The sequence below is a fragment of the Pleurodeles waltl genome, chromosome 7 (assembly GCF_031143425.1).
Source record: "Pleurodeles waltl isolate 20211129_DDA chromosome 7, aPleWal1.hap1.20221129, whole genome shotgun sequence".
Lineage (NCBI taxonomy): Eukaryota > Metazoa > Chordata > Amphibia > Caudata > Salamandridae > Pleurodeles > Pleurodeles waltl.
In genome coordinates this window covers 1,429,206,006-1,429,230,694 of record NC_090446.1, presented here as the reverse complement: position 1 = coordinate 1,429,230,694, position 24,689 = coordinate 1,429,206,006, and the positions used below count along the sequence as shown (strand labels likewise).

At 43.4% G+C, this 24,689-nt stretch overlaps 1 long non-coding RNA gene across 1 annotated transcript in view; it reads left to right on the top strand.

Moving 5' to 3' along the window:
* LOC138247425 (uncharacterized) overlaps positions 1-19,136 on the top strand; it is a 68,335-nt gene extending 49,199 nt beyond the window's left edge. Inside the window, exons 2-4 of the long non-coding RNA XR_011194500.1 lie at positions 861-921; positions 9,914-9,949; positions 18,500-19,136. This is a non-coding gene — a long non-coding RNA (uncharacterized lncRNA). The remainder of the gene's footprint in view (positions 1-860; positions 922-9,913; positions 9,950-18,499) is intronic.
* Positions 19,137-24,689: the final 5,553 nt, after the last annotated feature.

Here is a 24,689-nt window from a genome sequence, read left to right as displayed (position 1 = left end):
AATTCTGATCTGACTAACTTGTAATGTGGGACCTAAGAGAGGCATCTCACTTTTAGAAACAATCTTCACTTCCACATAAAAAATAACCATTTTATTCTCATACCTCTGCTGAAAACAACACTCACCAGAACCCTGTCCTTGGGACACATCGAAATTCTAAGGCACTGTTTAAGATTTGACTGAGGAATGCGTGCCTCATACAGACTTTAAGGTGCTAGATCTTTAAATCTATGGAAAAAGAGCTGTTGAAGACATCTCTTCTGTTTGTGTAAACATGATTTTACTGACTGGTGTCTTTAAACAAAGAAGTTTACTAACTGTAAATGATTGTGTTGCCATTGTTACTTGACTCCCTTTCGCAATAGGGGTGGGCCTCACTTTTTTCTTTAACATCTATTGTGAATCATTATTTATTATTATTATGAACTGAGAAGCCTTTCGTATGTGGTTTTGTCATCCTTCTCCAGTGCTGGGTGGAGGTTGTATAAAGCATTATGCCCAGGTCAAGAGAAAAAAATCTCCCCTGCTTCTTACTGCTTCTTACTAACAATGGTGAATAGAACACAAGTGCAGTATCTTCTTTGCTTCTTGTCTATTGCCAGGGAGACATCCCTTTCCAGGACCATCACCAATCTAACAAAGGTTTATTAGATAAAACAAAACATTTAAATTTACAGTTGTTATCTTCTTTGTCTCAAATAGATATATACTTAAAGTGTCGAGCTGAAACTTATATATTTTATTTTCAAATAATAATGCATTTTGATATTGCTATACTAATGTTTATTTATGGTTTTGTGCCTATGTCATAGACAGGTTATAGCAACTCACAACAACATGAACTTTAATTTTCTTCGCAGATCATCATAATTGCGCTCGCAATGGGAAACAAGGCCAATATTTTATTGGCGCTCCTCACAGGTGAACCACAGAGCTTACTATTATGTATTAAACAAAGCCTGCAGGTTGTGTGACGCTGTCAAGATTATTGATTTTATCAGTGACTTGATTTTACAGATGTACCTAAGGACACATTAAATCTTTCTGAACAAAACCTTCGAAACACACGCAACAATGCATGAACTTGTCTGAAATCTGCTTATGTTCCCATTGCAGATCTTTCAAGAGCCCTCCTGGCAGAGAACTTGTCCACATAAACTATTGCATTCTGAAAAAGAGGCGTCATGGGAGATGAGGTGGAACAGGTGTCTTACATATAAATTAAAGAGCTGATAACCGGGTGTCACCACATAAACATCCTTCTGGACTTGGCCCGCACTCTAGATAGTGCCCCAGAATCCTCCAAATGCGCCTCTCTGACTTGGTCCAACACATCCTATCCTGCCTTGCATTTATGTTGAAAGACTTGAATCTGTGGCAAAACGGTCATTCATCCGACTATGTTAAACAAAACTTTGAAGACATTGAGGGACATTTTCACAGGAAAGTGGCTCATAAGCTATGATGCGTCATTTTTCTTGCGCCCCCCACCCGGCACCTAACAACACCATGGTTGTACTGTATTTACAATAAGGCGCACCGTGGTGGTCATTAGCACAATAGCATCAACATTTGTGATGCCATTGTGGTGCTTTGCTGCACTAGCGTTAAATGTTTTGACACTAGTGCAGCAAAGCACAGGGAAGCCTTTTGAATAATTTTAACTCCTACTCCGAGAAGGGATTAAAAACTGACAGACAAATGGCGTAGGCATAATGAGGCGCAAGGGGTTCTAAAGTGGTGCAATGCAAACAATGCACCACATTGTAAATATGGTGCATGGAAAAAGCCACCTTAGTGCTGCCTTAGAGTAAAGAATATGATGCTGTGGCAGCACCATGGCGGCACTTTGGCAGCTCTAAGGGGCTTGTAAATTTGCCCCGGAATACCTGAGGCTTCCTCCCGCTTTCAGAACAAAAAAGCCCACCTAAGGATATATACACCAACTCTAACTCCCGTTTTCACTTTTTTCAACAAACATCACAGTGAATGCAACTGCCAAGTATTCAATTATGTCAAAGTCCAGTTCTTAATGAAAATGAGTTTGGCAGTAGACCCTCTCAGTACAAGCTGCAACCAACAGGAGATAGAAATCTTAGGATCTTAATTGATTCACACAAGCTCTATCTGCACCTCCAAGACACCAAAGCAATTTCTCTGTTCATCTAGAAAACAAAGTTATGATCACATTCTACGATTTCACTCCTTTATTCAAGTAGAAACCTGAAAAAACACCAAAAGAATTTAACAACAGCATCAGTTGTAACCTATTTGCGAACTACTGCTGGTGGACCTTATAGTGTAAAATTTATTCCTAAGGCAATAAGGTTCCTTGAATCAGGGTAAAAATAACAGACAACTCAATTACAAAGGCCTGCTCTTCCCAGTCATGGTCAAACTCTGGGGAGCGAGTCACAAAGGTAAACTTAATTGCAAACAGCATTTACGCGTAGTATCTTTACGTGCGCACTCGGGCCTGTGCTGTGGGATACCCTTAAGAGTTGACTGAAGAAGGGAGAAGGCAGGAAGTAAATTCACTTCCTATGGAGATAGGTGGTGGGACATGCAGTGCAACCAATGCCAGTGTAGATGGGTGATGTGAGATTAAATCCTCTTCCTTGGCTTCTTCTTTTAAAGATGTTTTAGTGGCAAACCAGTAATGTCACTTCCTCTGAAGATAGATTATGGGAAATCCAGTGGTGTCACTTGCTGTGCCGATGGATGATGTGAAATGTAGTGATGTCACCTCCTGTAGCGGAAGATGATGGGGAATGCAATGATGTCACTTCCTCCACAGAGAGATGATGGGATTGATGTCCTCTTGCTTAACTTTCTCCTTTAAAGACAATTATGGCTGGAAGCAGTGATGTCACTCTCTGTGCAGATGGATAATGGGAAAAAAGTGTGTGTAATAAATAAATCTATGATTCTTTTCTGCATCTTGAGATTTGTTTAGGCCTATTTATGGGCGGTGTCCAATAATGCTCCCACTATGTGCAATTATGCATTCTTGTAGGCTAGGGAAATCAATCAATGTAATGGTGTTTATAATGATAAACAAGACAGTTTTTGAAATTTTTCTACTTTAAGATAGGGATCTTCATTATTCAGTGAAGCATATAAACGTAACTCATGAATTAACTGTTAAACAATATTTATGTAACAAGAATGTGTGAAAGGACCAGGAATTATAATATAATTCATAATAATATTGTTCATTTCAATTGATGTGGTGTCTGTTCATATTAAATCACGGTTGCAGGAGTTGCAATTGTTGATATTGGTGCATCAGGATCACGTGTTCAAAGTAGCTCCTGGACTGATTCATTAGATTCATAATTTCATGTAGCTGGCACTTGGTGTAAAGCTGGAGACACAGTCATTTCACCAATCCCTGGAATGAATGCTTAATGTACTTTATTTGTTGTCAAAAGTTATATTGCTGTAAAATTATTAGGTATGTTTTATTCAATAAAGCCATCAATATTAAAACCACAGATCACAAACTCAGATTTCCGCCCGCCGACTTAGCATGAAACTCTAAATAACTCTGGTGGGGAGGTCACCATGTAGGCTGTGGCCACACTGCCTGGAGTTTGGCAGATGGGCTTTCCCGTCCGCCAAACTTGTAATAGTGGCCTTTTTATCTAAAAAATCATATCTCCAGTTTTCCTTATCCGATTCTATTTGTTTTGGTGTCAAATTGGATTTTTAAACTGTTTGTGTTTTATTTTATTACTGTTTTGTGATTTTTAAATGCTTTACACACTTTGGCCCTCATGTCGACAATGGCAGTAGAACCCACCTACGGTCGCGGCGACGGCTGTCAAAAGACCATTGCCGCGGCTACCAGCCATCCACCATATTATGACCACAGCTCCACGCCAGTGGACTGTAGTCAGCCGTATTAGGACCCATAATATGGCCTGGTGGTGTTCTGCTGGTGGGCGCTGCTGATGGCTGAAGAGACATCCGTTGTGTTTTTTGAAAATTTTGTGAAGATTCATCAAACTGTGCCAAAGTTAATAGCAAAACAAAAAATACTTTTCCTATGGAAACCAGGTCCTAACTATAACTACCTAGTGCCAACTGCCACTAATAAGGCTCCCAGTTTTCATGTTTTACACATTTTTACATATAAATACAGAGAGGAAACAATGTGGTTCCTCTCTGAATGTATTTTATAAAAGCCAGAAAAATACTGAAAATTGTGCTACTTGTGAATGATTCACATTGCTGTATTTCATGAATTACAGGCCAACAGCAGTGAAGATAGACATCATATATATATATATGTATATACATATATATATTTATATATATATGTGTGTGTGTGTGATTAATATATGTGTGTATATATATATATATATATATATACATATACATGTGTGTGTGTGTGTATGTACATATATATATATATATTAAGTGAAAACACCAAATGTTACCGGGACGTTATAGTTAGGTTCTGAATTTACTTATACAAAACCATAGAAATTCAGCAAGTTATACTTGGAGTTTTTTTCAGGTAACTAAAACATGCGCCCTAAGGTAACTATAACCCGCGCCTTTGCCATGCATAGTTGTCTCATCAATAATTTTATTGCAAATGTTGCAGTGAGAATAAGAAAAATGGCACAGAATCTGTCATCAATCATATAATATGTGGAGTAATTAGCTGTGCATGGCGAAGGCGTGAGTTATAGTTACCTTAGGGCACGAGTTGAAGTTACTTGAAAAAACTATAACTATAACTGCTGAATTTCTATGGTTTTGTATGAATAAATTCAGAACCTAACTATAACATCCCTGTAGCCTTTGTTATTTTCAGTGAATTTCTATGTTTTTTTAATGTTCCTTTCCTTTTCATTGGTATACGTGAATTCAACCACCACCACCCACGGCCTTCAGCCATGCATGGCAGCGGGTGGACAACAGGACCTGGCCTGTGACCAGACCCTGAGCCCAACCCCCTATAAGCAACAAACCTTGCACCATGCATGGCCTTCTCCCGTGCACAGGAGGGGGTGCCTGCAAGGGCTGGCCTGCAGCCAGTCACTGCGGCCAAACCCCCTGACCACCCAACCGGATGCTTTGCACTGCCCTTTGCCCATGCACGGCAGAAGTTGGTCGTGGCCTCTCTGGGTATGAGAATAGGTGTGAGAGGCTGTATGTGGGTGTAAGAGTGGCTGGCAGAGTGTCTGGGTGTGAGAGTGTGTACATCAGTGTTTTAGTGGGTGCATCAGTATGCGCGAGGGGTCTTTGAGTGGGTGCATCACTGTGTCAGTGGATCTGTGAGTAGGTGTGTGACGGTCTGAGTGGGTGTGTGAGTGGGTGCATAACTGTCTGACTGGCTGTGTGAGGGTCTGACTGGGGCTGTGATTGAGTGTATAAGGGTCTGAGTGGGCCTGTGAGTGGGTGCATGAGTGTCTGAACGTCTGAGTGGGTCTGTAAGTGGGTGCATAAGTCCCTGAGTGGGTGTATGAGTGGGAGGAAGATATTGAAAATGAGAGAGAGTGAAAGTGAGAGGGAGAGAGATAGTTTTTTGGGCTTTGATGTATGATCAACTTAGAATAAAACATTTTTGCTAAATATTTGTTATTTGAAAAAGTAAGATCACCTTTCAGTATGAGCCTTAAATATTTTTACTTAAAAAAAAAAAAATAGGGAAATGAGTCTGGCTGGCCTCAAACCCTGAACGTTAAGTGTGAAGGTATGTGACCTTCACACTGAGCTATTGAATTTCTATTTTTTTTACATTGTTTTAAGTCCTTTATGGGCTATCTGGGACAGGTCCTGCTGTCAAAAACCAGAATATTAGCTGTGGCTTAGCTGCAGCCAAGCCTCAGCAAACAGTTATGTCCCGGCGGGTGGACCCCTTGGGACATAGCAGGAGCCGGCCCTGATGGATGGCGGTCCCAAGGGCCATCAGTGTCTCCTTAAGGGGGGCAAGTGGCCCCCTTCAATGTGTTAAAAGTCCTGGGGAGGTGATGATCCCCAGGGTCTGGGAGTCCCAAAGTTTTTTTTTAACTATTTGCCCTGGCAGATGATGGTCCCCAGGGCAAGGTGGGGCATGCGCTCACTGCATATAGGTACAGACTTGGGGAGGTAGTGGTCTGAGAGGCAGTGGGGGAGAGCATGGCCCCTCCGCATATTTATTTTCAGCCACTGGGATGGGTGGACCCCAGAGCAGCGAGGGGATGAGCACCCCCTCTCAACATATTAATTATAAGCCCGGGGGTGATGACAGTCCCAGGCTCAGTGTGAAGGGGCCAGGTACCCCACCCGCATTATCATCAGAATTTCCCAAGGATTTGGCCCACCCCAAGGCTTACAAAAGGCAAAGCATGGCCTGTGCTTTTTTTAAATTTTATGGCGGATCCGCAGATCCACCGCGACTCCAGATGTAAAATAAAAAAAAACATGCTTTTTTAGCTCTGCAGGAGTGGGGGGGAGTCCATTTGGAACCCCAGCACTTGGACCTTTTTCTTTTTTCTCTGGGACTTGGCTCAAGCTGAGTCCCAACATAGCTGACAACACTATCTTATTGAAGTGTTGTCAGCCAATCATATCTCAGCATGAGATCCAGAGGGGTTGTGAATCATTTGCATCCCTATATACGTAAATTTGGATTTTCTTTAATTTCTCTAAAACTACTCAATGGATTCACACCAAATAAAGAAAGGGCTCTTTCTGGACTAAGAGCTACCTTTCTGCCAAATTTGGTGCAATTCTGTCTAGTGGTTTTGGCGCAATCGCTGTTCAAAATCCCTATGGATAAATGAATGTGGAAAATGTGCTTTGGGGCTTCCCCTTTTTCTCGACCCCTGCTTGACAGATCACACCGAAACTTTCCAGACAGCAGCCAACATGAGCATGAAAGTTTTTGGGAAACTTTGTGCTGATCTGTCAAGCGGCGCAAAAGTTATTAGGAAAACAAAAAATGCTCTTTCTATAGAAACTAGGTCCTAACTGTACCTACCTAGTGGTGACCGCCACTAGGTATTATATTATATTATATATATATATATATATATGTATGTATATATATATATATATGTGTGTGTGTGTGTGTGTGTGTGTGTGTATAGTGTGGTGGATAACATCTACAAAATAAAATAAAAATAGCTACAAAAATATTGTATGAAAAAAAATTGTCAACCACAAACTTAGCAAAAATGACTTCAGGTAAAATGAACAAGATGATAATCGAGGCATTTAGTAAATTACTACACAATACATTCCAAATATATAGATATCAGTTTGATAGAAATACCTTAGATAACATTGTCAAATCACATTTGACTCTCATAAATACCATACCTCAGACCTATACCAAATGTAACATCATGGGGATGCCAAGTGCTTGCAAGGAAAGGGACTACGTGTTCCTGAAGGGGAGGGAGGAGAAGCCCTGTGATGCCAGAGCGCTATATAAATCATTGTGACTCCCCACAGTGCAGGTTACCAAATGCTTGCAGGAATAGAGACCACATGCCCCAAGAAGCCTGCTGAGACCTGAGGGGGTAGGAGGAGAGGTCCTGTGATCCCACAGTGCTATTTAGCACATTGAGAGGCCCCACAGTGAGGGATGGCAAGTGCTTGTACGGAAAGGGTATACATGTCCCAAGAAGCCTGCTGAGACCTGAGGGGGCCGGAGGAGAAACCCCATAATGTCAGAGAGCTATCATGAGCATTTTGAGCCCTCGCAGCAGAATAGGACATGAAGTGCTTGCAAGGAAAGGGACTACGTGTCCCAAGAAGTCTGCTGAGACCTGAAGGGGTGGGAGGAGAAGCCCTATGAAGCCAGAGCACTTTAGGAGAGATGTAAGCACCATTGACCATGTCTTAAGGTTTTTCATTATCTATTGGAAGACGGTCATTTTGCAGAGATCACATCTTTACTTAGTGTTTGTGGATATAAAGTGTGCATTCAACTTGGTCCCCGGCCAGAAACTCTGGGAGGTAGTGAAGTCGAAAAAAATGTCCTTTGACTTGTTGAACATCCTGGTGCGTTTGTATCAGGATACCTATGATCAGGTATTCTGGGAGCCTCAGGGTGAGCAGATGGAGTGCATTGGACTTCACAAGGGCATTTGGCAGGGATGTGTACTTGGCCCCACATCATTTTCCCTCTACCTTATTGATGTGGTAGCATACTTAGATGGCTGTGATAATGAAGCATCTAGAGTTGAAGGCCTAAAGGTTCCCTTGCTTTTATATGCAGATGACACCTTGCTGGTCTTTCAGACCCCAGCTGGCCATCATTTTGCTGCTTTTTGTGCTGACCGAGGGATGGAATTAATCATGCAGATACCAAAAATGTATTACTATTAACCCAAACAAGTCATTTAGAGGTTCCCTCACTCTTGACGGAAGTAGCCTTGACAGGGTAACCTCTTTTGATTACCTTGAAATAAGGCTAACTCAGAATAAGCTACGGCTCCCCTAAGTAAAGAAAAGCAGTATAAATTTATGCCATCACAAGGCTGGAATTCTGAGGCTGTATCATACCTCAAAAGTGAGATGCATTTCACCAGCATTAAAGGTATACAGTGCCAAGGCAGAGGACATTGCCTGAATTACGGGGCTCATCTGTACTGGCTGTGCTTGGGGTAGCAGAGAATATAGTCCTTATTGGCCCTCTAGGCCCAGCTACAGTCTCTTTTGTATTGGTGCAGGCATAAGCACACTCTAGCTCTTGTCGAATACTAGGGACATAGTTGAAGCAGATATTAGTTGTAAAATAAAGTGGGTATGTAAAGGCTGTCTCGTTTGGGCCTATAGGACAACTGGCATGACAGTGAGAGTCCTTTTCACCTTTCTAAGCAGAACAGAAAGGACATCTACAGGGCTCATGTGTGGGGGCTTGAGGTGAACAATAAGAATTATGGATCGCTCACAACTGAATGTTTAGATTTTAACCCATATTTTCAGTTTGAATGCTTTTTAGACTTTATTTTATTTCATTCTGCTAGGCTTGTATATTAAGTTTCGCCACTGCATTTCACCACTCCAGACTGTTTGCTCCAGAAGCAAATCCAAAATCGATTAAAGCACTTTTTGCCCAGAGTGCTGTTGTGTGGAAGAGACCACATCCCTCTTCTTTTGCCTAAGCTATGAATGGCTATGAATGCTCAAGGAAGTATTGGCTGCTCCTGATCTGTAGACTCCTTGGAGTCAGACTGTGCTTGGCGGCACTTATCCTGTTGTGTTTTCAGTCTAAAGAATCCATTGTTTGCTCAGCTGACAATTATATGCACTGAAGTTGGAGTAGTAGAACTAGGACATTGGGATATTAGTGGCAGTTTGGATAGTCTGGGGTCTAAGGCACTCCTTGACTAGGTATTGTCCATGCTGGAGGGACCACCTACCTTAGGTTTTCTGCACATTTCTAATTTAGGAACCCAAATATACTCGTATTACCCATTGCATATTTTGAGAGCATTTCAAGTTACTAGTTATGGTACCCTTTTTGCTCTTTCAGGGTGGAGTGCTAAGCGTTTACATCAAATGCATGAGGAGCTCCTTATATGTATCTGCCATACCTAAGTGGGCATAATCATCTACATCTCATTCTGGTCACACAGCCTCCTTAGTCAGGGTTCATTGGTGACATCAGTTTGCCTCTTGGCGTCAGACCTTGTGGGTGATGTAACAACCTGGTTACATGACCTCAGAGGGTAAAGGGTTGTGGATGGCCTCCCATCCTTGTCTTTTGAGCTACAGGAGTTAAAGTTTGTGCATGGCAACACATCCTAGTAACGTGGCCATCCAGGGTTCATGGGTGACATTATGTCCTGGCCACTTAGCCTTCTGGGATCAGGGTTTGTGGGTGACAATAAACCATGATCACAAAGCTTGAAGATGATGTAATTTGTGTGACATTTACAGATTTCTGTCTTTTTTTCTACAGGATTTACATTGATCATGAGATCCAAACTTGGCCAAAGTAAGGATAATCACAGTTGTAATCAGTGGAGCAAATTACTGTCAAATATGAAGCTTGGTAGTTCTTATTACTGTAGTTAGGAGGTATTCAGTAAATAAAGATAATAACCAGTTGTAACATTGTTATAACTGGTTGTTTTGTAAGTGTAATGTATACATTGGTGAAGTAACAAATTAATATACTTGAGATTTTCAATTTTACATAAAAAAATAATACATATTGCTCAGCATCATTAACTGTGATAGAGAGAATTGCATAGTGTATGAAAAAAACAATAAGGATCAGAGTCATTACATAGCTTTGGAATTTTGGAATTTGTTATGTATATTATGTTACAAATGCGTGAAAGTTGTATTCATAAATATTTAAGCTTGATTCATGGGTAAGATGTACATTTTGTAAAGTATTTGTGTAGGCTTATGCTATTCACATATTCTTCACACTAATGATAACTTCCCCTCTTTTCTATTGCTTACTGCCCATAATCTTTAACCCCTTCACTGTCAGGCCTTTTCCCCTTCGGGTGCCAGGCCTTTTTTTGGCTATTTAGGGCAGGGCGCGCTTACGCCCTCATACATTTTTGTCAGCATAAGCTACCCATGCCAAATTTGCATCCTTTTTTTCCAACATCCTAGGGAGATTCTAGAAGTACCCAGACTTTGTGGGTTACCCTGAAGGAGACCAAGAAATTAGCCAAAATACTGTGAAAATTGTGTTTTCCTAAAAAGGGGTGCAGAAGAAGGCTTGTGGTTTTTCCCTGAAAATGGCATCAAACAAAGGGTCTGCAGTGCTAAAATCACCAGCTTCCCAGCTTTCAGAAACAGGCAGACTTGAATCAGAAAACCCAATTTTGCATCACAATTTTGGCATTTTACTGGGACATCCCCTATTTGTACTTTTTTTTGTGCTTCCAGCCTCCTTCCAGTCAGTGACAGAAATGGGTGTGGAACCAATGCTGGATCCTAGAAACCTAAACATTTATGAAAAGGAGACAAGATTCTTAATTCAGCAATGGGTAATTTGTGTAGATCCGACAAGGGTTTCCTACAGAAAATAACAACTGAAATAAAAAAATATTGAAATTGAGGTAAAAAAACAGCAATTTTTCTCTATGTTTTACTCTGTAACTTTTTCCTGCTATGTCAGATTTTTTAAAGCAATATACCGTTAAGTCTGCTGGACTCTCTGGTTGCAGGGATATAAATGACTTGTAGGTTCATCAAGAACCCTAGGTACCCAGAGCCAATACATGAACTGCACCTTTCATTGGATTTTCATTCTATACTGGCTATACAGCAATTTATTTGCAAAATATAAAGAGTGAAAAATAGATATTAAGAAAACCTTTGTATTTCCAAAATGGTCACAGGCTAAGGTGTTGAGGAACAATGGTTATTTGCACATCTCTGAATTCCTGGGTGCCCATACTAGCATATGAATTACAGGGCATTTCTCAAATAGACGTCTTTTGTTCACACTGTCTTATAGTTGGAAGGAAAAAATGTAGAGAAAGACAAGGGGCAATAACATTTGTTTTGCTATTCTATGTTCCCCTAAGTCTCTCGATAAAAATGGTACCTCACTTCTGTGGGTAGGGCTAGCGCCTGCTACAGGAAATACCCCAAAACACAAAGTGGACACATCAGATTTTCCCTAAGAAAACAGAGGTGTTTTTGTAATGTGCCTACTTGTGGATTTTGGCCTCTAACTCAGCCGGCACCTAGGGAAACCTACCAAACCTATGCATTTTTCAAAACTAGACACTTAGGGGAATTCAAGATGGGGTGACTTGCGGGGCTATCACCAGGTTCTGTTACCCAGAATCCTTTGCAAACCTCAAAATGTGGCTAAAAAAAAACTTTTTCCTCAAACTTCAGTGACAGAAAGTTCTGGAATCTGAGAGGAGCCACAAATTTCCTTCCACCCAGCGTTCCCTCAAGTCTCCCGATAGAAATGATACCTCACTTGTGTGGATAGGCCTAGTGCCTGCGTCAGGAAATGCCCCAAAACACAACGTGGACACATCACATTTTCCCAAAGAAAACAGAGGTGTTTTTTGCAAAGTGCCTACCTGTGGATTTTGGTCTGTGGCTCAGCCGGCACCTGGGGAAACATATCAAACCTATGCATTTTTAAAACTAGACACCTAGGGGAATCCAAGATGGGGTGACCTGTCGGTCTCTCACTAGGTTCTGTTACTCAGAATCCTTTGCAAACCTCAAAAATTTGGCTAACAAAACACTTTTTCCTCACATTTCGGTGACAGAAAGATCTGGAATCTGAGAGGAGCCACAAATTTCCTTCCACCCAGCGTTTCCCCAAGTCTCCTGATAAAAATGGTACCTCACTTGTGTGGGTAGGCCTTGTGCTTGCAACAGGAAATGCCCCAAAACACTATCTGGACACATCAAAATTATCAAATACCAAACTACCTGTTTTTGCGGCGGGGGCACCTCCTTTTTTGGTCCTGTGCTCAGCAGCCATCTAGGGAAACCTACCAAACCCAGACAGTTCTGAAAACTAGACACCCAAGGGAGTCCAGGGAGGTGTGACTTGCGTGGATCCCCTAATGTTTTCTTACCCAGAATCCTCAGCAAACCTCAAATTTAGCTAAACAAATCACATTTTCCTCACATTTCTGTGTGGGATCACTGCACCAGGACAAATTTCTTACCACCCAACGTTCCCCTCAGTCTCTCGGTAGAAATGATACTTCACTTGTGTATGTGAACCAAGTGCTTGTGACAGGGAAGAGGCAAAAACATGTCGAAATTGAAGGGGAACCAATGAGGGTCCAAAACGGCAGTTTGAAAAAAAACATTTTTAGGCTGACAAGTGCAGCAGAATTTTTATCAGTACAGATGAGACAATGCTGGGTTGTAGGAATTTTGTGGATTCCTGCAGATTCTGGAAGGTTACATCACAAAATGTGTGCTTTATAGCAAAGTTGCAGGTTTGCAGGGCATTGTGGGTAAGGAAATGGTGTGAGGTGCATATGAAGCAGACCACCATGGAATCAACCAGATGTTTAGTTTTCAGATATGTCTAGGGCTTGTGGATTTTTCTACATTGGAGTGTCCCAAAGTAAAAAAAAGTGCAGCCCTCACTATTCCACGTGGGACGATTTTGAGAATTACCAAGCTCTCACGGCCCAAATATAAAACAAAAACCAAAAATAATAAAATGTCATCTTGCTTGCCATGGAATAAGATGTTTTAGTGTGCGGGGAGAGCTGAAAGACTGTTACCCCCTTCAGTTCCGATGGCGGCATAACAGGCCCATACTGGTTGGTAGCCACCACCCCAATATTTTCTTTTTTTTTTTTATTCCCTGGCATCTAGTAGACTTTCTGTCCCCTCGGGGTGTGAATCGGAGATAATTGCCCAATCTGCCCACTGGTGGGCAGAACAACTTTGGCCTCATTAATTTGGGGTGGGGTCTTATTTTGAAAAGAAATCTTCCCTGGTCTCTGGTGGGCTTTCATGGGCCTTCCAAAAATAGGCCAATCTGCTCCCAGGGGGGCAGTTATGGCCAACCGTAATGTTCCCCCATGGGGAGCGACACTTGCCCAAGGGGCTGCCCCTCCCAAACAAAACACACACATACACACACCAACCCATGGTGTCTAGAGGTTTCTGCCCCCCTTGGGGGCAGATTGGCCTAACAAATATAGGCCGATCCTGGCTGAAATACAATTTGCCTCCCAGGGGCGCGCCCTTGTCTAAAGGGTCGCTCCCCATACATAAAAACATAAAGTAAATTTAAAAAATATATATCCCTGGTGTCTAGAGGTTTCAGCCACCCTGGGGGCACATCCACCTAATTATATTAGGCTAAACTGCCTCCGGGGGGCGGGCATGAAAGGCTTAAAAATATTTTGCCCTCCCGGGGGAGTGGCCACCATTGGGGCCAGATCGGCCTAATTATATTATGCCGGTCTGCCCCCGGGGGGGGGTAGAAATGGCCAAAAATGATTTGGCCCCCCGGAAGCGATCCTTGCCTAAGGGGTCGTTCCCCACACATAAAAAAATAAAAATAAACAAAAAAAGATTCCGGGTGTCTAGTGGTTTTCTGCCCCCCCTGCGGGCAGATCAGCCTAATTATATTAGGCCAATCTGCCCCCAGGGGGGCAGAAATGGCCTACAAATAATTTGGCCCCCTGGGAAGCATCCCTTGCCCAAGGGGGCGCTCCCCTTCTGCGCAAGTATGAATAAAATAAATAATCTCTGGTGTCTAGTGGTTTCTGGCCCCTCTAAAAATAATTTGGCCCCCTGGGAGCGATTCGTGCCTAAGGGGTCACTCCCCACACATAAAAATAATAATAAAAAAAAATGATCCCTGATGTCTAGTGGTTTGTGCCCGGGGGGGGCAGAAATGGCCTAATAATAATTTGGTCCCCCGGGAGAGACCCTTGCCTAAGGGGTCGCTCCCCAAACATAAAAATAAACAAAAAGAAAAATTATCCCAGGCGGCTCCCCTTACTGAAATCTACAGGAAAAAAAATCCCTGGTGTCTAGTGGGCATTTCTGCTGCCCGATGGCATCGCAATCGGGCAGCAGAAATGCTGTGAGAGACAAGAAAGGAAAGGAAAGGTCTTTCAGTTCCTTTCTTGTCTCTCCCGCCCCACCTCCCGGTTATCAGTCGTCACTGAGGGGGTGGGGGGGATCGGGGGTGAAAGGTGCTTGCAGAGAGTAGTCTTTGCTGTCCCTGAGACTTCAAACAACAGGAGGCATGCTCTAAATTAAGCCCCTGGAGATCTTCACAAGATGGAAGCCACACAAAATCCAGTCTTCGCACTCTTACTCTGGCAGAAGCAGCAACTGCAGGATAGCTCCACAAAGCACAGTCATAGGCAGGGCAGCTCTTCTTCCTCTGCTCTTCATCTCTTCTCCAGGCAGAGGTTCCTCTTGGTTTCCAGAAGTGTTCTAAAGTCTGTGGTTTTGGGTGCCCTTCTGATACCCATTTTCTCCTTTGAAGTAGGCCTACTTCAAAGCAAAGTCTCTCTTGAATGTGAAATCCTGCCTTGCCCAGGCCAGGCCCAGACACTCACCAGGGGGTTGGAGACTGCATTGTGTGAGGGCAGGCACAGCCCTTTCAGGTGTGAGTGACCACTCCTCCCCTCCCTCCTAGCAGAGATGGCTCATCAGTAAATGCAGACTACACCCCAGCTCCCTTTGTGTCACTGTCTAGTGTGAGGTGCAACCAGCCCAACTGTCAAACTGACCCAGACAGGGAATCCACAAACAGGCAGAGTCACAGAAATGGTATAAGCAAGAAAATGCTCACTTTCTAAAAGTGGCATTTTCAAACACACAATCTTAAAATCAATTTACTAAAAGATGTATTTTCAAATTGTGAGCTCAGAGACTCCAAACTCCACATGTCCATCCACTCCCAAAGGGAATCTAAACTTTAATCAGATTTAAAGGTAGCCCCCATGTTAACCTATGAGAGGGGCAGGCCTTGCAACAGTGAAAAACTAATTTAGCAATATTTCACTGTCAGGACATATAAAACACATTACTATGGGCCTGATTCTAACTTTGGAGGACGGTGTTAAACCGTCCCAAAAGTGGCGGATATACCACCTACCGTATTACGAGTCCATTATATCCTATGGAACTCGTAATACGGTAGGTGGTATATCCGCCACTTTTGGGACGGTTTAACACCGTCCTCCAAAGTTCGAATCACGCCCTATATGTCCTATCTTAACCATACAGTGCACCCTGCCCTTGGGGCTACCTAGGGCCTACCTTAGAAAAGGGAAGGTTTAGGCCTGGCACATGGGTACGATTTTACAGTTAAAAGTGCACACACAGACACTGCAGTGACAGGTCTGAGACATAAATATAAAGCTACTTAGGTGGGTGGCACAACCAGTGCTGCAGGCCCACTAGTAGCATTTGATTTACAGGCCCTAGGCACCTCCAGTGCACTGTACTAGGGACTTACTAATAAATCAAATATGCCAATAATGGATAAGCCAATTACATACACATTTTGTAAAGGAGCACTTGCACTTTAGCACTGGTTAGCAGTGGTAAAGTGCCCAGCACAATCCAGCACACAGCAACAACCTGGGAAACAGAGGCAAAAAAGTTAAGGGAGACCACGCCAAGGATAAAAAGTCTAACACAAAGTTCTTGGGTTTGGAACAAATATAACATGAATTGTTATTTTTCTAAATTGGTCTCTGATTTTGTCTTTGAGTGTGAGTCTCATTTATTGCTTCTGCGAGTACTACAGATGCTTAGCACTACCCGCTGAATCGCCTAAATCGTTGACCACACTACCACAAAGAGAGCATTATTTCCTATCTACTTCTGCTTCTGCAATACCAATTGGGGATCCACTGAACTCCCTGCACAGTGTACTTCATTTTAGTGCACTATATTGAGAGGCAGTTTCCTACAATAGTGCATACACATCTAGCATGCCTTTAATGCAAAAATAGCCAAAAGATTTTAAAAAATGCAATTGACATTTCAATGGACCAGAGATTCGGTCTTGGTTGTTCAGATCATTTAATAATATAATCCACACATTCTTTCGGGTTCATTTACACAATTTCATTGTGCAAATACACTGCACATCATTATTGAACCATTCTAGCAAAGCATAGACCCGTTCGAATTTGGGAGAAGGAAGCCCGGACTTTAGAAAGCTGTAGAGTCAGCTCAAATTGATATTGTTATTGATATTGTTGTAGGGATTTGAGGAGTCAATATTCTTGCATATTCTTTATTTACTTTATTAAGAAAGGATTGATTTTTCAGTAGTGTGTGGGATTACAAGTGTGAGTGACGTTGCACATTATGTAAATAATACCTCACAATCCAGAAAAATACCATGGTAGTGCGTTTAACAATACTTTACTTTTGTCTGCAACATCGGAGATGACTTGACATAATGGTGACGTTTTGCTGTGTAATGGTGAGTCTGCAAGAGGTGAAACATGGAAATTGAGACACCTTTGTTTGGGCTTCTGAGAGATGAGAGGGAAAGGGATGGTGAAATATGGGAGGAAGAGGGATATTGTGAGATAGGAGCACATAGCAAGGCAGTAGCTATCATTTGTGAAATAGGTGCAGTGACACTTTTGCAGAGGGGACTACTGCATCACAATTTTGAATGTTTTATAATAAAAAGTGGGCATGAGAGCTCATTGTTCTTCCTAGTATCAGGACAAATGATGCCCTTGGTGCAAAAAAAGGGAGAGCAGCGTGCAGTAGATAATTTTCTTTCGGCAAGAGCCCAGACTTTTTTCGAGATTGAAGTGATGTGTCAGACATTGTGGGGAGGCAGTGAAAGTAGAGGAGATAGCCTGCTTCTCAGGGCTACAACCATCATTAGTGAAGCAAGTGGAGTGCACTGGGCCCCACAGCATCACAATTATGGGGATTTGTGTTTTTGCTCAATTCTGTTCTTGTTTGCTGCTGTTGATTTTTTATAAATCCCACATTTAGTTACGAGCTACAAACATGCACCCCTAAATTGATCTCATGATCCCTCCCCATGTATTTATCCCTTCCCCTCTCCCTAAATCCTTGACATATAGGCCCTCATTCTGACCCTGGCGGATTGAATACGCCAGGGCCGAGGGCAGCGAATGCACCGCCAACAGGCTGGCGGTGCATTCATGGGCATTCTGACCGCGGCGGTAACGCCGCGGTCAGAAACGGGAAACCAGCGGTCTCCCGCCGGTTTCCCGCTGCCCATGGGAATCCTCCATGGCGGCGCAGCAAGCTGCGCCGCCATGGGGATTCCGACCCCCTTCCCGCCAGCCTGGTTCTGGCGGTTTACACCGCCAGAACCTGGCTGGTGGGAACGGGTGTCGTGGGGCCCCTGGGGGCCCCTGCAGTGCCCATGCCAATGGCATGGGCACTGCAGGGGCCCCCTAACAGGGCCCCACATTGCTTTTCAGTGTCTGCTTAGCAGACACTGAAAAGCGCGACGGGTACCACAGCACCCGTCGCACACCTTCCACTCCGCCGGCTCCATTCGGAGCCGGCATCCTCGTGGAAGGCGCTTTCCCGCTGGGCCGGCGGGCGATCTTTTGCAGATCGCCCGGCGGCCCAGCGGGAAAGTTGAAATGCCCCCCGCGGTCTTCTGACCGCGGGGCGGTGTTTGGGCGTTTTCCGCCCGGCGGGCGGCGTCCGCCGCCCGTCCGGGTCGGAATGAGGCCCATAGTTTTGAAAGAGGGGGAAACTTCAAAACGTTTTGCTTAGGGGGGATATCAGCAAAAAAAGCTTGAAGACCTCTGGTATACAGAGAGTGAAGAAACAATAACAATTTAAGAAAAACTAATGGCTTACAAGCGGAATGAAAAAGAATGAGAGAAAGAGAGAGATGGAGATAAGGGAGAGAATAGTTAGAAATGAGAGATAGGCCAAGGGAAATAGAAGAGTTAATGAAGATGATAATTAGACATAGAGAGAGACAGTCAGAGCGCAGAGACAGCCTAGCGAGAGTAGTTCAAATGTTTAACCGCTAGAATAAGGAATAAAGTGATATCTCTATTTGACTTGTCTCTTAATATTTTCTCAGTAGGTCCATGCCCCGAAAATATGCATTTTGAAGAATGTGGAACTGTCTGCCCAGAGAGCTGCGCTCAGAATATTCACACTTGCATAATGATGTGCTCTCCAAAGTGTGAATGCAACAAAGGCTACATCCTGGAACACACAACCAGCAATAGATGCGTGCTTAGGAGACTGTGCCAATCCTGCAAGCGTCCTGCCTACTACAGTACCTGCGGCTCGGCCTGTCCTCTGAACTGTCAGAATTTCAGAAAACCACCAACTGCGTGTAGCCTGGAGTGCGTCGAGGGGTGTGTCTGCATGAAAGGATACGTCTTCAGACATGGGAACAAGGGCACATGCGTGCGTCGGTCCTCTTGCCCAAGGCATAGCATAGAGTAGGCACGGATGGCAACGTGGAAAACAATCCACTTCCCCCCTACTCCCTGCTCCCTGCTACTACTGTGATATTTTCACTGCAGCACTACCATAATGATTGCCAGGCATAACCTGTCACCTCTTTGCAACGTCTAATGGGCACCAAATGCTGCCAACCTGACATTCTCACCTAAACTATGGGCGCACATATAACATGGACAATAGCGTCCTGCAGCTTAAGAGTTGTGTATACCAGGGACCTGGGGCCAGATGTAGCAAATTCCGAGTTTGCGACTCGCATATTGCATGTTCCTGACACCATCTGCGAATCGCAAGGGGGCCGCAAAGACCCACCTCATTAATATTAATGAGGTGGGGTCACAACTTTCGACCCCCTTGCGATTCACAGCACTCACAGGGATGGTGGCCTGCTGGAGACAGCAGACTACCATGTCTGTGACTGCTTTTAAATAAAGCAGTTTTTTTTTTTGTATTGCCGTCCATGGGGACCCCTTCCCTTTTGCGAATAGGTTACCACCCGTGTGACACTGGTGGTAACTGCAAATTGCTTTGCGACCGCGTTCGCGGTCACAAAGCAATTCCTCATCGCAATGCGAATCGCAAATAGGAAGGGGAACACCCCTTCCTATTTGCGACTCGCATTCCCATTTTGCAAGTCGGTAACCAGGTTACCGACTCGCAAAATGGGAATGAGCATCGCAATGTGCTTTTTGCATGTCGCAAACAGCGAATTTCGCTGTTTGCGCCATTCAAAATGTTTCGTACATCTGGCCCCTGGTCTTTTAAACAAATTACCCACATTCATGCCCCATGCACTCCCACGAACCTAGGGCACTATCATGTCAAAGGTGAGGAATAAGGAGGTTGCCATGCAAGGCAAGCGGAAGCTACCTTAGCAATCTGTTCGTTCACGTTTCAGTGCAATGTCCACCTCTCTTCATTTGAGAAACCACACTGAAACCGTGCCCAATGTACACTATCTGAATGATGCACTTTACAGCCAGGCTGGCAGGGTGGACTATGTAAGAAAGTTCCAGAGAAATGTCTTATTTGGTGCGCTGAACAAATTTATTTCCTGTAGAACCTGACTGACCTAGAAGCATTAGAGGGAAATAATCTGCACACAGTGCATTCCCCCTCTTGTAGTCAGACAGTAGGAATGATTGCAGTAGCAGGTACCACAAGGCTGAAAGCATTTTCAGTATACATGATTTATTGTTATTTTACTAGTACAATTGTTACCAATGAATATTACAGAAAGTGTAAAAATCAACACGCTGAAAAACAAATGAAAACAATTATAATAAAAACACACAATCATGAAATCAAGCAACATGTCAATACTAAATAAGTGCGAACTTTTACGGTTTTTGCATAAAAATGGAAAAAAGGAATAGTAAACCACGGCAATGGTTTGGGGAAAAAGAGGAGGAAATAAAGATGATGGTGTGCAACAGATATTCTTAATACTTTCTGTTTTTAATAAGTGATTTAACAAAAATGGTGTTGAAATAATCAGAGAACTAACATAGCTCAATGCTGACAAAGACATAGAAGTCTAATGTGTTCTGCCCTTCATTCCGCTACTCCGGGGCAATAGATAAAACCTGAACCACTGCAGCCTCTCCAGCCTGTTACTACTCCACAGTACACTGCAACCACAAGGATGATCAGTGAGTAACCACTTATTCACATGACAGAACTATTAACCCCTTCGCTGCCAGGCCTTTTCCCCCTCGGGTGGCAAACCTTTTTTTGGCAGTTTGCGGCAGTTTGTTCTCAGGCCCTCAATATTTGATGTCCACATAAGCTATCCACGCCAAATTTGCATTTTATTTCCCAACATCCCAGGGATTGTAGAGGTACCCAGACTTTGTGGGTTCTCCTGAAGGAGAGCAAGAAATCAGCCAAAATACAGCGACTGTTTCGTTTTTTTCAAAAAAATGGGAAAAAGGGCTGCAGAAGAAGGCTTGTGGTTTTTTCTCTGAAATTGGCATCAATGAAGGGTTTGCGGTGCTAAAATCACCATCTTCCCTGCTTTCAGGAATAGGCAGACTTGAATCAGAAAACCCCATTTTTCAACACAATTGTGGCATTTTACTGGCCATTCCCCATTTTTACTATTTTTTGTGCTTTCGGCCTCCTTCCAGTTAGTGACAGAAATGGGTGTGAAACCAATGCTGGATCCCTGAAACCTAAACATTTCTGACAAGTAGACACAATTCTGAAATCAGCAAGGGGTAATTTGTGTAGATCCTACAAGGGGTTCCTACAGAAAAAAGCTGAAATAAACAAATATTGAAACTGAGGTGAAAAAAACAGCCATTTTTGTTCATGTTTTACTCTGTAACTTTTTCCTGCGATGTCAGGTTTTTTAAAGCAATATACCGTTACATCTGCTGGACTCTTCTGGTCGCGGGGATATGAAGGGCTTGTATGTTCATCAAGAACCCTAGGTTCCCAGAGCCAATATAAAGAGTGAAAAATAGGTATCAAGAAAACCTTTGTATTTCCAAACTCGGCACAAGATAGGGTGTTGAGAAGCAGTGGTTATTTGCACATCTCTGAATTCCAGGGTGCCCATACTAGCATGTGAATTACTGGTCATTTCTCAAATAGACGTCTTTTTTACCCACTGTCTTACATTTGCAAGGACAAAATGTAAAGAAATACAAGAGGCAATAACACTTGTTTTGCTATTCTGTGTTTCCCAAAGTCTCCTGATAAAAATGGTACCTCACTTGCGTGGGTAGGCCTAATGGTCGCAACAGGAAACGCAACATGTACTGTTTTTATGCAAAGTGCCTAGCTGTAGATTTTGGCCTCCAGCTCAGCCAGCACCTAGGGAAACCTACCCAGCCTTTGCATTTTTCAAAACTAGACACCTAGGGGAATCAAAGATGGAGTGACTTGTGGGGCTCTTATCAGTTTCTGTTTTCCAGAATCCTTTGCAGAGCTCAAAATTTGGACAAAAAACACTTGTTCCTCACATTTAGATGACAGAAAATCTGGAATCTGAGAGGAGCCACAAATTACCTTCCACCCAGTGTTCCCCCCAAGTCTCCCAATAAAAATGGTACCTCACTTATGAGGGTAGGCCTAGCGCCCGCAACAGGAAATGCCCCAAAACACAACGTGAACACATCACATTCTCTCAAAGAAAACAGACCTGTTTTTTGCAAAGTGCCTAGCTGTGGATTTTGGTCTGTAGCTCAGCTGGCACCTAGGGAAAACTACCAAACCTATGCATTTTTAAAAACTAGACACCTAGGGGAATCCAAGATGGGGTGACTTGTGGGGCACTCACCAGGATCTGTTACCCAGAATCTTATGCAAACCTCAAAATTTGCCCAGAAAACACTTTTTCCTCACATTTCGGTGACAGAAAGTTCTGGAATCTGAGAGGAGCCACAAATTTCCTTCCACCCAGCGTTTCCCCAAGTCTCCCAATAAAAATGGTACCTAACTTGTATGGGTAGGCCTAATGCCTATATGTACACATTAAAATTATCAAATACAAAACTACCTGGGCTCAGCAGCCAACTAGGGAAACCCAGGCATTTCTGAAAACTAGACACCCGAGGGAGTCTAGGGAGGTGTGACTTGCGTGGGTTTCCCAATGTTTTCTTACCCAGAATCCTCAGCAAACCTCAGATTTAGCAAAAAAATCAAAATTTTCCCACATTTCTGTGTTCGATCACCTCAACGGGACAAATTTCCTACTACCCAACGTTCCCCTCAGTCTCCCAGTAAAAACGATACATCACTTGTGTAGGTGATGCCCTTGGTGCAAAAAAAGGGAGAGCAGCGTGCAGTAGATAATTTTCTTTCGGAAAGAGCCCAGACTTTTTTCGAGATTGAAGTGATGTGTCAGACATTGTGGGGAGGCAGTGAAAGTAGAGGAGATAGCCTGCTTCTCAGGGCTACAGCCATCATTAGTGAAGCAAGTGGAGTGCACTGGGCCCCACAGCATCACAATTATTGGGATTTGTGTTTTTGTTCAATTCTGTTCTTATTTGCTGCTGTTGTTTTATAAATCCCACATTTAGTTACGAGCTACAAACATGCACCCCTAAATTGATCTCATGATCCCTCCCCCTGTATTTATCCCTTCCCCTCTCCCTAAATCCTTGACATATAGTTTTGAAGGAGGGGGAAACTTCAAAACATTTTGCTTAGGGGGGATATCAGCAAAAAAAGCTTGAAGACCTCTGGTATACAGAGAGTGAAGAAACAATAACAATTTAAGAAAAACTAATGGCTTAAAAGCGGAACGAAAAAAAATGAGAGAAAGAGAGAGATGGAGATAAGGGAGAGAATAGTTAGAAATGAGAGATAGGTCAAGGGAAATAGAAGAGTTAATGAAGATGATAATTAGACATAGAGAGAGACAGTCAGAGCGCAGAGACAGCCTAGCGAGAGCAGTTAAAATGTTTAACCGCTAGAATAAGGAATAAAGTGATATCTATTTGACTTGTCTCTTAATATTTTCTCAGTAGGTCCATGCCCCGAAAAAAATGCATTTTGAAGAATGTGGAACTGTCTGCCCAGAGAGCTGCGCTCAGAATATTCACACTTGCATAGTGATGTGCTCTCTAAAGTGTGAATGCAACAAAGGCTACATCCTGGAACACACAACCAGCAATAGATGCGTGCTTAGGAGACTGTGCCAATCCTGCAAGCGTCCTGCCTACTACAGTACCTGCGGCTCGGCCTTTCCTCTGAACTGTCAGAATTTCAGAAAACCACCAACTGCGTGCAGCCTGGAGTGCGTCGAGGGGTGTGTCTGCATGAAAGGATATGTCTTCAGACATGGGAACAAGGGCACATGCGTGCGTCGGTCCTCTTGCCCAAGGCATAGCATAGAGTAGGCACGGATGGCAACGTGGAAAACAATCCACTTCCCCCCTACTCCCTGCTCCCTACTACTACTGTGATATTTTCACTGCAGCACTACCATAATGATTGCCAGGCATAACCTGTCACCTCTTTGCAACGTCTAATGGGCACCAAATGCTGCCAACCTGACATTCTCACCTAAACTATGGGCGCACATATAACATGGGCAATAGCGTCCTGCAGCTTAAGAGTTGTGTATACCAGGGACCTGGGGCCAGATGTAGCAAATTCCGAGTTTGCGACTCGCATATTGCGAGACGCAAACCCGAATGCAGGATGGTGTCCCTGACAACATCTGCGAATCGCAAGGGGGCCGCAAAGACCCACCTCATTAATATTAATGAGGTGGGGTCACAACTTTCGACCCCCTTGCGATTCACAGCACTCACAGGGATGGTGGCCTGCTGGAGACAGCAGACTACCATGTCTGTGACTGCTTTTAAATAAAGCAGTTTTTTTTTTGTATTGCTGTCCGTTTTCCTTAAAGGAAAACGAGTTGCAATACAAATGAAAAAATGAAACTTTCAGACCAGGTTACCGACTCGCAAAATGGGAATGAGCATCGCGATGTGCTTTTTGCATGTCGCAAACAGCGAATTTCGCTGTTTGCGCCATTCAAAATGTTTCGTACATCTGGCCCCTGGTCTTTTAAACAAATTACCCACATTCATGCCCCATGCACTCCCACGAACCTAGGGCACTATCATGTCAAAGGTGAGGAATAAGGAGGTTGCCATGCAAGGCAAGCGGAAGCTACCTTAGCAATCTGTTCGTTCACGTTTCAGTGCAATGTCCACCTCTCTTCATTTGAGAAACCACACTGAAACCGTGCCCAATGTACACTATCTGAATGATGCACTTTACAGCCAGGCTGGCAGGGTGGACTATGTCAGAAAGTTCCAGAGAAATGACTTATTTGG